This window comes from Eubalaena glacialis, chromosome 15, assembly GCF_028564815.1.
Source record: "Eubalaena glacialis isolate mEubGla1 chromosome 15, mEubGla1.1.hap2.+ XY, whole genome shotgun sequence".
Classification (NCBI taxonomy): domain Eukaryota; kingdom Metazoa; phylum Chordata; class Mammalia; order Artiodactyla; family Balaenidae; genus Eubalaena; species Eubalaena glacialis.
In genome coordinates, this window is record NC_083730.1 from 81,218,496 (window position 1) to 81,237,619 (window position 19,124).

Below are 19,124 nucleotides of genomic sequence, written 5' to 3' on the forward strand. Positions count from 1 at the left end.
TAGCTTCAGAGTGAACGATAACTGGTAATTTCTTGTTTAAGAAAAACCCAGGCTCAGACTGGAAGGGCGAGGCAGCTGGTGCACACAGCTCTTTAGGAATCTTCACAGCCCTTTGCAGGGAGGCACACTTGCCAGCCAATTCCTCCTGTCTGGACGGGAGCCATGAAGTTCCTGTGGGCACCGCCCGGACCATCTCCAGGTAGGGGAGCGCTGGAGAGAGAGTCCCAGGTACCCCAGTTTCAGTTCTGAGGATGTGAGCTGGTCACCTCCCAGTGTCCTGGCATTTCTGTCTGAGCCAGAGGGGACATCGGGCTGGGTCCCTGGCGACAAGGACAGGTTGGGTTGAGCAACCAAATTTGTTCCTTATCCGAGCGACAGGTCTCTTCTAAAGTTCAGCTCTGGCTGATGCCCTGCCCGTGGTGGAGGTTCCTGTCCTCACCACCATGAGTTCACAATTCTCCAGGCTGACGGCAGTGGGCTGCCAGGCCCCACAACTGCCGCCCACCCGGTGAGGAAGGCAGACAGGGCCTCACATCGTTTACCTGCTCTTACTTTTTAAGCTCATTGATTTGCCCTCCTGACCCAGACAGAGAACATCCAAAGCCAAGGGGCAGGCTCCAGGTTCCTATTTGGGTATTTTTTTCTCTTAAGGGTGTGGCTGCCCATCAGCCCAAGGCAACCCCCTCCCAATCTTCCAGCTCAAACTACAGCCCCCGCCTGCTTGCTAACGCCTGGCTTGAACCCAGCTCCTTAATCTGTCCCTCTGCCAGGCTCCCGATGTGAAGTTCACACTTTTCCATTAGCACAATTATCGCATTCTTAATGAGCGCGTCTATCGTTTATTGAGCTGTTACTATGTGCCAGGCACTGTGCTAAAAGCTTTCCTACGTTACCTCATTTAGACCTGGCAGTAACCCCAAGAGAAGAGGATTATTTTACAGATGAGCGTAAAATAATTATTCTATACTAGAGGATTATTTTACAGAGAGAATGAGCTACTTGACAAAGCTCACCCACCCAGGGAGGCAGGGTTTGAAAACAATTCTGTTCGACTTCACATTCTGGGTCCTAAATTTCCCAATAAGCCATCCTGTACTTCGGTTACCTGCAGACTTCTCCCGCTCTCTCAACCTTGGGTCCCCATGTCTCCTAGGGTATAGACTCTGAGAGAGCAGAGAAGCACAGCTACCATTTTTTAAAAGAAATTATATAAATTTACAATTAAATAAATTCTATTAAAAACAAAGGAAATAAGTATTCAAAACTCCTCACTTAATCAATTGACTGCATTATTCTATTATCTATGCTCTTGAGATTTTTTGTCTATTATGTCTGTATGGTGAAAATACTATATGGTATTTGCTGTTGTACATCTGCACATCTTTTCCCAACTCTGTATTCAGTGACTTCATTTTGGTAGCTTGAAACTGGCCATGGCGGGAGTATTTACACCATTGTAATTGGCAAATGCTGCAAATCAGGGGTTTCCTCTGGGAAGTCAGTTATCAAAATTTTACCTGCATACCACCGATCACAACCTTTGTGGTAGGTATTAATCATCCCCTTTGAACAGATGAAGCAGTTGAGGCTCAGAGATACTAAGTGATTTGCCCAAGGTCAACTGCTAGAAAGTGATGGGGCTGGGATAAGATCCCAGTTCATGCCATTTCCACTGCACTGATACACCTTCTTGTCTACTGAAGATAGGAAAAAAATCCAGAAGCTCACTCCTTTCCAACCTACCCCAACCTCCAGGTGCTGCCTTGTGTTTGGTGAGTAAAATCTGAAGGTGGTTGGAGACGCCAGTCATGCAAAAGGCCTCTGATTCAGAGAGAAGAGTGGTAGGTAAATCCTTGGCCTGGAAAGGAGGGAGAGAAAGAGACAAAAAGAGACAAGGTCAAGTTTTCAACAGACTGAAATCGCATTGCACTCACCTGAGCCTTCAAGAGCTAGTGCTAAGTTGGCCAATTAAAGGTAATTTCATCTCTAGCGTCTCTTTGAGGGTTACTTAAAGAAGCCTTAAAAATTAATCTTTCATTTATCCCAAGAACAAAACAAAATTCCCACCCACTGTTTTCAAATGATGAGGTGTGGTGTTAAATTAACGTTATTAATTGCAGACTGCAACTGCAGTTCTTCTGAACTCTGTGGACCCGGCACGGTTTTTGCTTCTTTCAGTTACACATGTATTTTTATGTAGATTCAAGGTCCCTCTTGTGAAAGAATCATGAGCTCAGCAAATATCAGAAAAGCCTGAAACTCATCGGTTGGTAAATATCATTTGTTCTGTGTCTAAGAGGGCAGAGACCTTGGCCTGGGTGCCCTTGGAGAGACCAGATGCTTGCTCCTGGGAATTTTATAATCTTGTTGGGGACTCGAAGGCAACCCTATACTAAATGGTTGAAGAAAAGTGAGAGAGGAGATGCAGATATTTTAAAAATCTGGAGGGCAATTCAACAACTATTATTCAAGAGAGGCAACCTCAAACAACACTTGGAAATCATTTGTATAGACTTTTTTTTTTTTAAGATTTTTTCTTTTGATGCAGACCATTTTTAAAGTCTTTATTGAATTTGTTACAATATTGCTTCTGTTTTATGTTTTGGTTTTTTGGCCGCAAGGCATGTGGGATCTTAGCTCCCCAACCAGGGATTGAACCCACACCCCTTGCATTGGAAGGTGAAGTCTTAACCACTGGACCACCAGTGAAGTCCCTAGACTTTCAAGCTAGCAAAGTTAAGGGGGAAAAAAAACCCCAATGGTGGTCAATGCTGGTGAGGATTTGATGAGCCAGACATTTTTCATTCAGGGTAAACGGTACAACCTTTCAGAAACAAGCCAGGTAGATAACGCTTATCCTGATCTTGGTGTTCACCACAAATGTCCTCAGTTGCTTTGCAGAGGCCTTTGCTGTCTTGTCCATCTTGGACCCCTTCTCCCTTCTTCTGGTAAAAGCATCCCAATATTCCTTGGGGGGATTACTCCCTCCACTCTCCATCCACCATAGTTCAGGAGGAACTGCTTTCACCTCTGGCTTGTACAGGTGTGTGGTAGACAGACTTCTAAGATCCCCCCTTGTCCCCCCACCCCATGATCCTTGTCTCTTGGTGTTTACACCTTTGTATAATCCCCTCCTCCTGAGTGTGGGCTGAACCTAATGATTGGCTTCTAATCAATAGAATACAGCAAAAGTAATGGATGTCATGTCTGTGATTAAGTTACAAACGGTGGTATTTCTGTGATGCTAGCAGGCAATCTCTAGTTCCCTCTCAGATTGCATGCTTTGATGAATAAGCCACCATGTGGTGAGGAACTAAGGGCAACCTCCAGCCAAGGCAGCAGTCAGTGAGAGTCTGAGGCCCTCAGTCCAACATCCTGTAAAAGACTGAGCCCTGCCAACAACCACTGAGTAAGTTTGGAAGTGGATCCTTTCCCAGTCGAGCCTTCAGATGAGACTGTGGACTCAGGGCTAACACCTTCATAGCAGCCTTGTGAGAAAATGTGAAGCAGAGGACCCAGCTGAGCTGTGCCCGAGTTCCTGACCCATGGAAACTATGAGATAATAAATGTGAGCTGTTTTAAATTGCTAAGTTTGGGGGTAATTTGTCATGTAGTAATAGATAACTAAGACAGGGTAGACATGCTCTAATCAACCAGAGCATTGCATTCCCCCAGCTACAATGATTAGTTCAGGGCTGTCCATGTGATTTAGTGTTAGGGTTAGGGTTAGGACTAATCCTGGCACTATTATAAGATCAGAGAGGGAAGAGATGCTCTGTCCATTGGTCTTGGAGTTGGGAGCTGCCAAAGACTACCTTGTGAAGAGGATCTACTTGAGAATGAAATAATATAGCACCATGAGATAGAGATTCCAGGCCTTGATGACACTGTGTGAGCCCCTAGATCCAGCCTTGCCTGAAAGTTTCCCTATGGAAATTTTAGTTGTATAATCTAATAAATACTGTTTACTACTTAAGTCATTTTGTATTGGGTTTCTGTTATTTATTAAAGCCTCTTTTAGTCATTCATTTGATAGGTATTCACTGAGTTTTTACATGTGCTATTCTTAGGCAATTCTTCTTCTTTTGGGAAAGAAAATCTTTCCAAGACCACTCCCACAGAAGACTTCTTGTTATATCTATTTGGGCAGAACTAGGTCACCTGCCTACCTCTAAACAAATTACTGGCAAAGAGAAAAAACACTGCCTTTTTTTTTTTTTTTCTAATTTAGACATGACCCATTACTGGGCCTGGACAGACTGCTATCCTGAAAAACATCAGGGGAATTTATCAAGAAAGAAAAAAGAAGGGGTCATTGGGCAAGTGACCAAGAGTGTCCACGACCATAATGATGATTATCTTAGAGGTCACATTTTTGGGGGACACTTACAACCCACCAGGCTCTGGGCTAAGCACTGCACAGGCATTATCTCATTCACTCTTTGCAGCCACCCTATGAGATATGTTCTACCTAGTACCCATTTTTTATGGGTTGAATTATGTCCTTCCCAAATTCATATGTTGAAGTCCTACTCCCCCCCCCCGCCCCCCTGCCAAGTACCTCAGAATGTGATCTTATTTGGGTCATTGCAGATGTAGTTAGGACTTCCCTGGTGGCACAGTAGTTAAGAATCCACCTGCCAATTCAGGGGGACGTGGATTCGAGCCCTGGTCCAGGAAGATCCCACATGCCGCAGAGCAACTAAGCCTGTGCACCACAACTACTGAGTCTGCACTCTAGAGCCCGCGAGCCACAACTACTGAGCCCGCGTGCCACAACTACTGAAGCCCGTGCGCCTAGAGCCTGTGCTCTACAACAAGAGAAGCCACCACAACGAGAAGTCCGCGTACCGCAACGAAGAGTAGCCCCTGCTCGCTGCAACTAGAGAAAAGCCTGCGTGCAACAATGAAGACCCAACGCAGCCAAAAACAAATAAGTTAATTAATTTAAAAAAATGTAATTAGATAAGATGATGTAATTAGATAAGATGATGTAATTAGGGTGGGACCTTATCCAATGTGACTGGTGTCCTTATAAAAAGGGGAAATTTGGACACACATAGAAGGAAGGCAGTAGGAAGAGATACAAGGAGGAGATGGCCAACTACACACTAGGGAGAGAGGCCTGGGACAGATCCTTCCTTGGGACAGATCCTTCCTTCCACAGCCCGCAGAAGGAAATAACCCTGCCATCACTTTGATTTCCAACTTCTAGCTTCCAGAACTGTGAGACAATGCATTTTTGTTGTTTAAGCCACCCAGTTTGTGGTATTTTGTTACGGCAGACCTAGCAAAAGAAGACACCAGTTTACAGAGTAATGGCTGGGAAAGTTAAGTGAATTTCCCAAGCACTGATTCCAACCCAGGTCTCTCTGACCCCAAAGCCCATGGTCTTAACCATAAGTCTAAAATGGATTGTATACTGCAGGCAGCTGGGAGCTGGAGAAAGTTTGCGTGGCCCATCCGAGCCACGTTTCAGGTGGAATGTCATCATTGCAGAGATCAAAAAGTTCCTTTTTGTGTCTGTCGCCAATCTCTTTTATCCTAGGCTCACTGCCCCTGGCCTGGTTTCTAGGAGACAGGCAGAACCCCTCCTAGAGGCCTCCTCATAAACCCCCCCTTGGATGAGAAGCAGGTAATTAAGTCCCTTCTTTTCTAGGACCTGTGGTCTCAGTCTTTGATCTTTCCTCCCTCTGCCCTAAAGCTTCCCCAGCCACTGAAGGAGGCGTGAGCAGGGTGTGAGAATAGCAGGGTGTGAGAATGGCTGGGCAAGGGCAAGTGTCCGAGGAGACCCAGGGCTCACCCAGAGCCACTGGGATAAGGAAGGAGCACTGGCTGGAGGCCTGTCCTGGCCACACACGATGTAGCCATGGTGATCCCTGGACCCTCACCCACCCACCGAGGGGTTGATGATGCTGTATCTAAGCCCCCTTCTTTGCTCCTGAGATCCAAAGCCACTCGATAGCTTGGAGCCTCTACGTCCCCCACTTCAAAAGTTTAAACGTACACATTTATATATTGATAATATGTTTTTGGTTAAAAAGGAAGAGAGAGGGAGAGCGAGAGAACGAGAAGCTGCTTCTTCTATCTTGAGTCATCACAAAGCTCCTCTTCCCATCCCGCCCTCAGCCCTGTGGCCTCCCCCCTCTCCATTCTCTATTCGGTTTGCAAGGCTGTTATTCCTGCCAAATGAGTCATTGATGTGGGAAAGTTAATTTATTTTGGCAGACTTCACCATTGCTCTGAGAAATGGAGACTGTGCACCTACTGCCGCAGAAGACAGGTTATTGTGGTGATTCATTCATTCCTCCTTGCATTCATTCATTTATTCCCAGAGCACGTAATCATCTCTCACAGACACACGTGGGCAGACTCACTGATTGTTTTCTATCTCAGGGAGTAGATGTGAGGCTTAAATGAGGTAATGTATGTAAAAAGGCTTAAATAATAATAATAATGACAATAATAATGATAATAGGTAATCCTCATTGAGCACTTATTATGTGTCAAGCTGATGCTAAGCTTTTTTTAAAATAAATAAGGCAATAAATTAAGCAGGCTTTATTTAATGCCTTTAATCCTGACGCTGCTTTCTGGGGCAGGGATGATTATTATCTTTGTTTTGGAGATTCAGAGACTGAAGCTCAAAGGGGTCAAGGTGACCTGGCCACAGTCATTACACGTCTCATAAGTGGCAGAGGGAAGTCAAGCCCAGCTTCCTCTTATCATGACCCATATTTATAAGGCGTTGACCACGTGGCAGGCACTGGACTTACAACCTGCTTCTCCACTCCCAGCCCACTTGGTTCTTCACAAGAACCTGTGACGTCGGGACTGCAATTAGCATCTGTTTTCCAGCTGAGCAAACTACATTTTGGAGAAGCACGGCAACTTGCCCAAGGAGGCATGGCTATTACCCAGAAGAGCTGGGTGGAGAGCAGGCAGTCTGGGCTCAGAAGACGCTCTGTCCTCATTGTGAGCAGAGAGCCTGGCACTTAGCATGTGTGTCCCGTTCTTGTTGGCCACACTCACCATCAGCACCATGGACACTCCTTCTGGGACCCTTACATTGTCGCGGGCACATAGATCCTGTGACAGAGACAGTGCCGTGTGCTCACCAAACCCCATGTCCTCATTCTCTGAGACACACAGAAGGACCCTGGCAGTTAGGCAGGTTCATGCCACTGAATTCTGACCAATGGAATGTGGGGTAAGTGATGAGGGTCACTTCCAAGCCTGGCTCTGAAAAAAGCCCATGAGCCTCTATCTGCTGCTTAGATGCAGAGAATCCCATGGAAGATTCTGAGACCCTAGGGGAGGGTGGAACCTCTGAACTGGAAGATGTCTGGGTCCCTGAGTGACTGTCTGGAGACAAGCTCTTCCAATGAGCCATACTGGACTTTAATGTGCACCTCAACCTTTATTGGGGTACCCACTGAGATGGGGGTTTGTTACAGCAGCTAGACTATCCTCACTCACACAGATATTACTGGAAGGGTTTTTGATATAATGAGATTCTGGTCTAGGGTTTCCTTGGGAAAGGACTCACCTACACCAGAACTCAAGCTTCATAAAAATAGAGTCCCCTGTGTCAAGTGCAGGGCTTGGCACACAGTAGGTCTTCAGGAAATATTTGTGGAAGTGACCAAATGAACCTCCCATCTCAGAGGTCCTTGGACCACTGGGAAGCTTCCTGGATGGTGATGCAGGAAGGAGGTCTTAATCATGCCACCTAATCCTCCATCCTTTCCCAATACTCATGCTAACTAACCTCATCTACCTCCCTGCATGTCCCCAGTACGGCGCTGGGGAGACAACCCCAGCAGTAACATCTAGAACCTGCTTGTCAAGGCTGACGTCACTCTACAAATATCAAGCTGACTTCATTCCATCCTAACTGGCCGTCAAATCTGGGAAAAGCCAAGCAGACTGGGCTCCAAGCTGCACACACTACATTCAGATGTTTACAGAAAACCAGTGCACGAGGATTTGCTCGAAAGCTAAATTTCCTCTTAGCCAAAGCCCAGAAATACCTTTTAAACCCTGAGCAAATAAGCCAGAGAAGAAGGCATTTTCCCTCTGACAGAGTCCTTAGAGCCTGGGAGATCTTCAACTTTGCAAGGAAGCAAGCTTGCTGCAAAAGGTGTGCTGCACTGCGGAGCCCCTCACCACTCACAGCCAGCCCCTTTGAGAACCTTCCCTTTAGTCCCAGAGCACAGGGGCACAGACAGCCACAAGCACCAACCCTGACTTCAGGCTGTGAACAGAAACCCTGAAATGCACATCTAGGTCCACTTGGAGAGATAATGTTGGCTCGGAATAAAATTAAAAGGAGCCATTGTTTTTTAAAAATTAACCAACCAAACAAAACCATTTCCCCACAGAGTGCTGAACTGAGTAAAATGTATGCTGACCAAAAGTTTGCTAGAGCCATCACTGACGTTGAGAATACTATCTGATATTCATCAAGTACTTCCTAGGTGCCAATTGATGGCTTTCTACAGAAACCTCGTTTAATCCTCACAACACACTTCTGAGACAGAAATGACCATTATTACCTCTTGTACACATGCAGAGATGGAGGAGCAGAGACGTTCAGTAACAGGTTTGATTTCACAAAACCAGCAAGCAGCTGTGCCAGGATGCTCACCCAGCATGTCTGGAATTAGCCAGGTCCCAGTTCAAAGCCCAGCTCAGCTTGGCTGTATGATCTTGGGCAACTTATTTAACTTCTCTGAGCATCTGAAGAAGAGTAATAGTACCTAGTTTATAAATTTAAGTGAGATGACATATGTGAACATAGCTAAATGATCATTTGCTCTTATTGCATTTCATCTTGCATGTTGTTTTAATTGTAAGGCATTATTCGGGCTGCTGGCAGCTGGAAGCAGAGGTCTGCTCCCGTGTCTGCGTGTGTCAGAGACTCTGGGGTGCCGAGGCCAGGAAGCAGCCGATCAGAAGGGGCCTGAGAGCGTTGGCAGGGGTTGGAGGAAGTAGGAAGCAGCCATAGAAGGGTGAAGAGAGCTTGGCGGGATGAGCGATGAGACCTCCAAATCCACCAGCAAAACCAGTGAAAGTGGTCCCCTAGATCACGTGTGATGTGGCCCCACTGGGTATAGATAGCCACAAAGGCACCACTCCTTTCTACTTGCAGCGGGGAAGATGATTTGGCCGAGCAAGAGGGAAACTGAGCAGAGAGGAAAGGCTGTGGACTTCTGGGATGGTGGGGGCAGTGCCTGGGAGAAGGAGGGGCTAGCTGAGCAGGAAGAAACGGGCAGTGTATGAGTTTCCAGTGGCTGCTGTAACAAATGACCACAAACTAGTCTCTGTCTTAACATGGCCTTCTCCTCTATGTGCGTCTCCCCACCTTCTCTTTTCTCCTCTTATAAGGACACTTGTCTTCAGATTTAGGGACACCCCCCCAATCCAGGATAATCTCATCTTGAGATCCTTAACTTTATTACATCTATAAAGACCTGTTTTTCAAATAAGGTCACATCCACAAGTGGAAATATCTTTTGGGGGCCACCATTCAACTTGCTACAGGCTTAGGAAATAGAAGGGTTCATTTGCCCCCTAAAACTTATAATCATTAATGCTTCTAAACATTAAAAAGTACAGAACATAAAATAACAGACATCCATCTACCCAGAACCCCAGTTTAACAGATGTTAACATTTTCCCGTAATTGTTCTGATCTCTGTCTCGGAAAAAAAAAAAAAAAAGATATAAAACATAACAAACACATCCCTTCCCTTCCTTCTCTCCTTAGAGAGAACCACAGTCCTGAATTTGGTCTTTCACTCTCGTGCATGTTGTTATACTTTCACTGCATGTGTATGTAACTTTAAACAATTGATAGTTCCTGTATGTTTTTAAAATTTTACATAAATGGTATCACATGGTATTTATCCCTTTTAAAATCTGCAGCTTTATAAAGATATAATTCACACATCATAAAACTCATCCTTTTAAAGTGTACAATTCAGTGGCTTTTAGTATATTGACAGAATTGTAAAACCATCACCAGTATCTAATTCCAGACCATTTTCATTACCCCAGAAAGAAGCCCATACCTATTAACAATCACACCCTTGCTCCCAACTTTCCTTTCCCTCCTACCTCTGGCAAGCACTAGTCTACTTCCTGTCTCTATGGATTTGTCTACTGGGGACACTCCATATAAATGAAATATATGTGGTCATTGGGGATCTTTAGTTTAGCATAATGTTTTCAAGGTTCACCTATGTTTTAGCATGCATGTATCAATATTTCATTCCTTTTTATGGCTGAATTATATTCCATTGTATGGATAGACCACATTTTGTTTATCCTATCAACAGCTGATGGACATTTGGGTTGTTTCCACTTTTTGGTTATTATGAATAATGCTGCTGTGAACATTCGTGTACACGTTTTTGTGTGGACATGTGTTTCAATTCTCTTCAGTATATACTTAGGAGTGGAATTACTAGGTCACATGGTAACTCTATGTTTAACTTTTTGAGGAACTGCTTAACTGTTTTCCAAAGTGTCTGCATCATTTTACTTTGCTACCAGCAATGATAAGGGTTCCAATTTCTCCCCATCCTTGCCAATACTCGTTACTGGCTATCTTTTTGATTTTAGCCATCCTAGTGCATGTGAAGTGGTATCTCATTGACGTTTAGATTTTCGTTTTTCTGTTGGTTAATGATATTGAGCACCTTTTCTTGTGTTTATTGGCCATTTGTGTATATTTTCATTTGAGAAATATGTATTCAAATCCTTTTGCCTATTTAAAAACTTGGGTTATTTTTCTTTTTATTATTGAGTGGTAAGAATTTTTAAAAATATATTCTGTAAAGATGCAGACGTAGAGAATGGACTTGAGGACACGGGGGAGAAGGGGAAGCTGGGACAAAGTGAGAGAGTGGCACTGACATATATACACTACCAAATGTAAAATGGATGGCTAGTGGGAAGCTGCTGCATAGCACAGGGAGATCAGCTCGATGCTTTGTGATGACCTAGAGCAGTGGGATAGGGAGGGTGGGAGGGATGCTCAAGAGGGAGGTATATGGAGATATATGTATACATATAGTGGATTCACTTTGTTGTACAGCAGAAACTAACACAACACTGTAAAGCAATTATACTCCAATAAAGACATAAAAAATTTTTTTTAATTAAAAAAATAAAAAATATTTCCTAATTAAAAATAAATAAATAAATAAAAATATATTCTGGATACAGGTCCTTTGTCAGATATATGAATTGCAAATATTTTCTCCCTTTCTGGGGAAGAATGCACAAAAGTTTTAAATATTGATAATGTCCAATTTATTTTTTCCATTTGTCACTTTAGCTTTTACTTTTATGTCATTTCTAAGAAACCACTGCCTAGTCCAGGGTCATGAAGATTTATGCTTATGTTTTCTTCTAAGAATTTTACAGTTTTAGCTCTTATGTTGAGACCTTTGATCCATTTTGAGTTAATTTTTGTAGATGGTATAAAGTAGGGTTCCAGCTTCATTCTTACACATGTGGACATCATTCTTACATGTGTCCCAGCACAATTTGTGGAAAAGATTGTTCTTTGTCCACTGAATTGTCTTGGCACCCTTGTTGAAAATCAATTGAACAAAATGTAAAGGTTAATTTCTGGACTCTTAATTCTATTTCATTGATCTGTATGTCTGTTCTTATACTAGTGCCACACTGTCTTGATTATTTTAGCTTTGCAGTAAGTTTTGAAATCGGGAAATGTAAGTCCTCCAACTTTGTTCTTCTTTTTCTTTTGGCCGTGCCGCACAGCATGTGGGATCTTAGTTCCCCGACCGGGGATCAAATCCGAGCCCCCTGCAGTGGAAGTGCGGAGTCTTAACCACACTCCGCAGGGAAGTCCCCTGCCAGGGAAGTCCCCTGTTCTTCTTTTTCAAGAGTTTTGGCTCTTCTAGATCTCTTGCATTTCCATCTAAATAGTAACATCAGCTTGTCAGTTTCTATGGAAAAGGCAGCTGGAATTTTGATAGAGATTGCATTGAATATGTAGATTAATTTGGGTGGTATTGCCATTGAAATAATATTATGTCTTTCAACTTATAATCATGGGATTTCTTTCAATTTACTTAGGTCTTTAATTTTTCAATGGCATTTTATAGTTTTTAATATTCAAGTCTTGTACTTCTTTTGTTAAATGTATCCCTAAGTATTTTATCCTTTTTTTGCCATTGTAAGTGGAATTGTTTTCTTAATTTTATTTCCAGACTGTTTATTGCTAATGTATAGAAATACAATTGATTATTGTATATTGATCTTGTATCCTACAACCTTGCTTAACTCGTTTTAAAGTTCTAATAGTTTTTTGTCTTTGCTTTTTGCATTTGTGGATTCCTTAGGATTTTCTATGTACAAGATCATGCCATCTGCAAACAGAGATAGTTTTACATCTTCCTTTCTAATCTGGTTTCCTTTTATTTCTTCCTCTTGCTTAATTGCCCCAGCTAAAACCTCCAGTACAATATTGAATAGAAGTGGTGACAGTGGATATCCTTGTCTTGCTTCTGATCTTAGAGAGAAATTATTCAGTCTTTCATCATTAAGTATGAGGTTAGCTGTGGGGTTTTTCATAGATGCCCTTTATTAGATTGAAGAAGTTCCCTTCTATTCCTAGTTTTTGAGTGTTTTTTTAAATCATGAAAGGATGTTGGACTTTGTCAAATACTCTTTCTGCACCTATTGAAATGATTGTGTGGCTTTTCCCCTTTATTCTATTAATATGGCACATTACATTGATTCATTTTTTAATATGTTAAACCAATCTTGCATTCCTGGAATAAATCCCACTTGGTCATGGTGTATAATCCATTTTATATGTTGCTGGATTTGGTTTGCTTTGTTGAGAAGCTCTGCATCCATATTCACAAGAGATATTGGTCTATACTTTTCTTTTGATGTCTTTGGTTTGGGTATCTTGGTAATACTGGCCACATAGAATGATTTGGGAAGTATTCTCTCTTCTTCTATTTTTTGGGAGAGTGTATGAAGGATCAGTGTTAATTATTCTTTAAATGTTAGGTAGAGGGCTTCCCTGGTGGTGCAGTGGTTGAGAGTCTGCCTGCTAATGCAGGGGACACGGGTTTGAGCCCTGGTCTGGGAAGATCCCACATGCCGCGGAGCAACTGGGCCCGTGAGCCACAACTACTGAGCCTGCGCGTCTGGAGCCTGTGCTCCGCAACAAGAGAGGCCACGATAGTGGGAGGCCCATGCACCGCGATGAAGAGTGGCCCCCGCTTGCCGCAACTGGAGAAAGCCCTCGCACAGAAACGAAGAGCCAACACAGCCAAAAATAAATAAATAAATTTTAAAAAAAATGTTAGGTATTCACCAGTGAAGCCACCTGTGCCTGGGCTTTTCTTCATAGGAAGTTTATTTAGTTACATATCAAATCCTTTAAAATTTAATGAGAATTTTTCAAAGGCCTAGCATATGGTCTAGCCTAGAGAATGTTCCATGTGCACTTGAGAAGAATGGTTTCTGATGTTTTGGGGTGAAGTGTTCTAGACATCTAAGAGGCCTGGTTGGTTTATAGTACTGTTCAAGTCTTCTATTTCTTTGTTAATCTTCTCCCTTTTGGATAGTACAGTACTGACGTCTCCAGCTTTTATTGCTGAGTAGTCTAGTTCTCCTCGCATTTCTGTCAGTTTTTGCTTCATGCGTTTCAGGGCTCTGTTGCCTCCATGACTGATTATCATTATGAAATGTCCTTCTTTGTCTCAAGTACAGTTTTTTTTCTTAATGTCCATTTTGCCTGATATTTGTATAGCCATTCCACTTCCCTTTTGGCTACTGTTTGCATGGTATATCTTTTTCTATCCTTTTACTTTCAATCTACTTGTATCTTTGCATCTAAACTGTGTCTACATAGATAGCATATAGTTGGATTTTTAAAATTCACCCTGCTCATTTCTGCCTTTTGAGTGGCATGTTTAGTTCACTTACATTTAATATAATTACCAACAAGGTAGAGTTTAATGTAATTACAGATGAGGTGTCTGTAATTTGTCTATTTGTTTTCTATGAGTCTATGTCCTTTTTTTTTTTACCTCTTTTTCTCTATTACTGCCTCCTTTTGTGTTAAATAGATATTTTCTAGTATACCATTTTAATTCCCTTGTTATTTCTTTTACTATATTTTTTGAGTTATTTTCTTAGTGGTTGCCCTGGGGATTACATATAACACCTTCATTTAAAACAATCTAGTTCAGGGCTTCCCTGGTGGTGCAGTGGTTAAGAATCTGCCTGTCAATGCAGGGGCCATGTGTTTGAGCCCTGGTCCGGGAAGATCCCACATGCCGTGGAGCAACTAAGCCCGTGAGCCACAACTACTGAGCCTGAGCTCTAGAGCCCGCGAGCCACACTACTGAAACCTGTGTGCCTACAGCCCGTGCTCCACAACAAGAGAAGCCACCGCAATGAGAAGCAGGTGCACCGCAATGAAGAGTATCCCCCGCTCACCGCAACTAGAGAGAGCCCGTGCGCAGCAATGAAGACCCAACGCAGCCAAAAATAAATAAATAAAATAAATAAATTTATAAAAAAAACCTTTATTTCAATATAGCTTGTTCTTTACTCCCTCCTTTGTGCATTGCTGTCTCAGAACACAATGCACAGAAAAATTACATCTTTCACATTATAAGCCCATTAACACAAGTTAGTACTTATGACTTTATGCAGTTGTCTTGTATTAATGATAATAAATAAATAAATTTATTTTATTTATTTATTTATTTTTGGCTGCGTTGGGTCTTCATTGCTGCGCACGGGCTCTCTCTAGTTGTGGCGAGCAGGGGCTACTCTTCCTTGTGGTGCGCGGGCTTCTTATTGCAGTGGCTTCTCTTGTTGCGGAGCACAGGCTCTAGGCACGCGGGCTTCAGTAGTTGTGGCATGTGGGCTCAGTAGTTGTGGCTCATGGGCTCTAGAGCGCAGGCTCAGTAGTTGTGGTGCACGGGCTTAGTTGCCCTGCGGCATGTGGGATCTTCCTGCACCAGGGCGTGAACCCATGTCCCCTGCATTGGCAGGCGGATACTTAACTGCTGAGCCACCAGGGAAGCCCTGCAGTTGTCTTTTAAATAAGAAAGGAAAAGAAAAATACATTTATGCATTATTTTATATTTACCTATGTAATTACTTGTACATGTGCTCTTAATTTCTTTCTGTGGATTCAAGCTAATGCCTAGGTTCCTTTCATTTTAACCTGAATGATTAATGCTAAAGTATTTCTTGTAGGGCAGGTCTCCTAGCAATAAATATTCTTTGTTTTTGTTTATTTGTCAATGTCTTAATTTCATCTTCATTTTTGGAGGATAGATATACTGTGTATGGAATCCTTTGTTGGCAGTCTTCCTTTCGGTATCCTGAATATGTCATCCCACTGCTTCCCAAACTTCATGATTTCTGATGAGAAATCCACTGTGAATCTTATTGAGGTGATGGGCCACTTTTCTCTGCTTTCGAGATTTTCTCTTGGTCTTCCCTTTTGACAGTTTGACTATCTGCAACATATCTGTGTCTAGATATGGATTCTTTGAGTTTACCTTACTTGGAGTTTGTTAAGCTTCTTGGATGTGAGATTAGTTTGTTTTAAATCAAATTTGTGATATTATTATTATTCAGATATTCCTTCTGCCCCTTTCTCTCTTTTCCTTTTGGGACTCCCATTATGCATAGTTAGTATGTTTGATGGTATACCACAGGTCTCTGAGGCTCTGTTCATTTATCTTCATTTTTCTTTCTGTTGCTCAAACTGGATACTCTCAACTCACCTGTCTTCAAGTTTGCTAATTCTTTCTTCTGCCAACTCAGATCTGCTCTTGAGTCCCTCCACTGAATTTTTCATTCTAATTATGGCACTGCAATTTTCAACACAAGAATATCTATGTGGGTCTTTAAAAAATAATTTCTATCCCTTTATTGATATCTCTATTTGGCAATACCTCATCTCATACTTTCCTTTTATGCTTTAGACATAGTTTATTTTAGTTCTTTGAACAAATTTAAAACAGCTGATTTAAAATCTTTGTCTAGTAAGTCCAATGTCTTGGTTTTCCAAGGGACTAATTCCTGTGTATGAACCATATAGTCCTGGTTTTTTGAATGTCTTATATTTTTTATAGAAAACTGGACATTTTTAGTAATATAATATGGCAACTCTAGAAATCAGACTTCCTCCTGCAGGGCTTTTGCCTTTGCTGTTTGTTGTTGTTACTGTTTGTTTAGTGACTTTCCTGTACTTATTCTGTGAAGTCTTTGATTTTTGTTGTGCATGGTCACTGAAATCTCTACTTGGCTAGCTTAGTGGTCAGTTTTTTATTGAACAGAGATTTTCTTAAATGCCTTGAACCAGTTAGTCTCCCAATCTTTGCTGAAGGCTTATGTGTGTTGGGGTATACATTCCATGCTGTGGCAGGCAGTTTTTATAAATACCTTAAATACCTTCACTTCTGCTTGTAAAGCTCCTCAAGGCCAGCTAGAGTTGAGACATAAGGGCCTTCTAACGTATTTCTTGAGCATACACATAGTCTTGCATACGTGCATGGCCTTCTAGATTCCCAGGTTTATATCAGAGCTTTTCAAAGCCCCCTACAGACAGCTGATAGCTCTGTTTTTTTGGTTGTTTTTGTTTGTTTGTTTTTATTTTTCAGTTGTTTGGTCAGCCTCTTTTTTTTTTAATGCCATTTAAAAAATATATATGTATTTTTAATATTTCTTTATTTGGCTACATCGGGTTTTTTTAGTTGTGGCACACGGGATCTTCATTGTAGCATGCGGGATCTTCGTTGCGGCACGCAGGATCTTTCGTTGTGGCATGTGGGATCCTCCATTGCGGCACACGGGCTCTCTAGTTGTGGCACATGGGCTTAGTTGCCCCATGGCATGTGGGATCTCAGTTCCCCAACCAGGGATTGAACCCACGTCCCCTGCATTGGAAGGTGGATTCTTAACCACTGGACCACCAGGGAAGTCCCTGGTCAGCCTCTTTTAACCCTAAATGGTAAATCTGCCTTGGGTGACTGTGATGTTAAAAAATTGCACTGCTGTTTTTGACAAATGCCATGGCTATAGAACTGGGTGAGTTCTGAGTCAGGTCAGATAAAGACAAGCCCTTAGAATGGCGCTTTCCAGCAAGCCACCAGACTGGTTAAATGATGATAGTTCTCTGGGGATGGGACTTCTGGGGAGCTCTAAACCCATCTGATCCCTCCAGCAGCTGCTAGGGGGAAGAGGATGGAATTAGGGTAAGTTAAAACATTGCGAAGCTCACTGTTGTCGCTGAAATTCAGCCATTAAAAAAATAATCTTTAGGTTGTTGTAAGCCTTTAGTTAATTTCCAGAGTCCTCAAAAAGTTGATTTTGACAAATTTTTTTATAGTGTTCTCATTGCTTTTATGGAGAGGCAGGATTTCAGAGGTCCTTTCCCATTCTGGAAGTGCTCCCATAAATGTATAAAATTTAACAGTCCACTTGTTCTCTTATGGTTTCCTTTTTATATGTATGTTGAGACCAAATTTATTCATGTTAACTGCTGAATAGTATTTAATTTGTAAATAAACCACCATTTATTAATCTACCCTCTTAGTAAGAGACAGTTATTGTTTTCTAATTTTTTGTTCTTATCAATAATACTATAATAAACATCTTTGCACGTGTCTGTGTATGCATGTGAGAGCTTCTCTAGGACATACATGTAGAAATGTATTTGCTGAGGCATAGGGTATATGTATCTTTAGTTTTGCTTGATATTTCCAAATTTCTAATCCACTAGCAACTGCCAACCCACGAGCAACAAATAAGAATTCTAATTTCATCACATTCTTGCCAACACTTGAAATCATAAGATTTTGTTCATTTTTGATAATCTAATGGGTGTAAAATGGTATCTCATTGTTTCTTAATTTGCATTTGGTGGAGGATATTTTGTAATGTAAGTCAAGGCTACGAAGAAGACAGATACTCTTCCAGCTTGGTAAGTTGTAGAAAAGCCAATGGGGGTTAGTATTCCCAGCGATAAAGGTACCTTTTAGCTATTCCCTCTGAGGCAAGACCCTAATGGGTGCCTTTGCCCCTCTCCTTCCACAGCTGCAGCTTCAGATGAGATCACAGCCCCAGCTGACCTCTTGACTGTAGTAAGGGATGTTCAGCAGAGGGCCAAGATAAACCTTGCCTGGACTCCAGATCCACAAAAACTGTGAGATAATAGATACGTGTTGTTTGAAGCCTCTAAGCCATGGGAATATTTTTAGGCAGCTATAGATAACTAAAACAGGGGAAAAGGACAGATTGCCAAACTTTGGGATTCTATGAGTCTCTTTTACTGGGTTTGGACTCCACCCCATGAGAGAGCAGGAGGGCCTTCATCCCAAAGACCATCATCTGTTTACTTTCTGTCCCCTGCAGGCAGGCACCATATCTATAATCTCAGTGCCCTGCATAGTGCATGGCATAGCATGACTGATCCATCATTATGTGTCAAATTTTAAACTGATGAGTGAGCTCCAAGGCCCCCAGAGGATCAGGGAAACCCAGCTGCAAAACACAAAGAGTCAGACCTGAAGACCCTCAGGCACAAGGTCAGAGTCTGGGGCTGAAATAGCCCGTTTTTCTCCTTTTATGAGGACCAACAAGGGAGCCCCATTGGAAGTGTGAGCATTACCCAGACCATGACGGTGTGACCATGGGTCCTGAGGGAGGCTTAGGCATTAGGAGCAGTGCAGGGCAGTGGTTAGTGCAAGTGCTCTGGAGTCCATCAGATTTGGCCCAAAATCCTGACTCAGCCCCTTCCTGGTTCCCTTTCATTGCTAAGCCTCAGTTTCTCATCTGTAAAATGGGGTTAACAATGGTGCTCATCTTGCAGGTTTGTCGTGAGGATTCATGAACACATGTAAAATTCTTAGCACATAGTAAATGCATCTCTCGAGAAACGTATTGGAATAGATCACCCAGTTGTGAGCTGGCAAACCCCAGGCACCTAAATTCGTGTAGACTGGAGCCCAGCTTTCCTTTCCTGGGGCCACAGGAAGCTGGCTCCACCCAACATATGCCAAGGAGAGAAGGAAGCTTGGAGGGGTGCTCTGGGAAGTGGG

The 19,124-nt window shown here is 42.5% G+C and overlaps 1 protein-coding gene across 2 annotated transcripts in view; it reads right to left on the bottom strand.

The window, feature by feature from the left end:
- The window catches only part of SPRING1 (SREBF pathway regulator in golgi 1), a 270,150-nt gene that overhangs the window by 10,635 nt on the left and 240,391 nt on the right, over window positions 1-19,124 (bottom strand). For both annotated transcript variants that reach the window (XR_009697369.1, XR_009697368.1), the window contains exon 6: window positions 1,744-1,858. The gene's annotated coding sequence lies outside the window, so the exon portion shown is untranslated. The remainder of the gene's footprint in view (window positions 1-1,743; window positions 1,859-19,124) is intronic.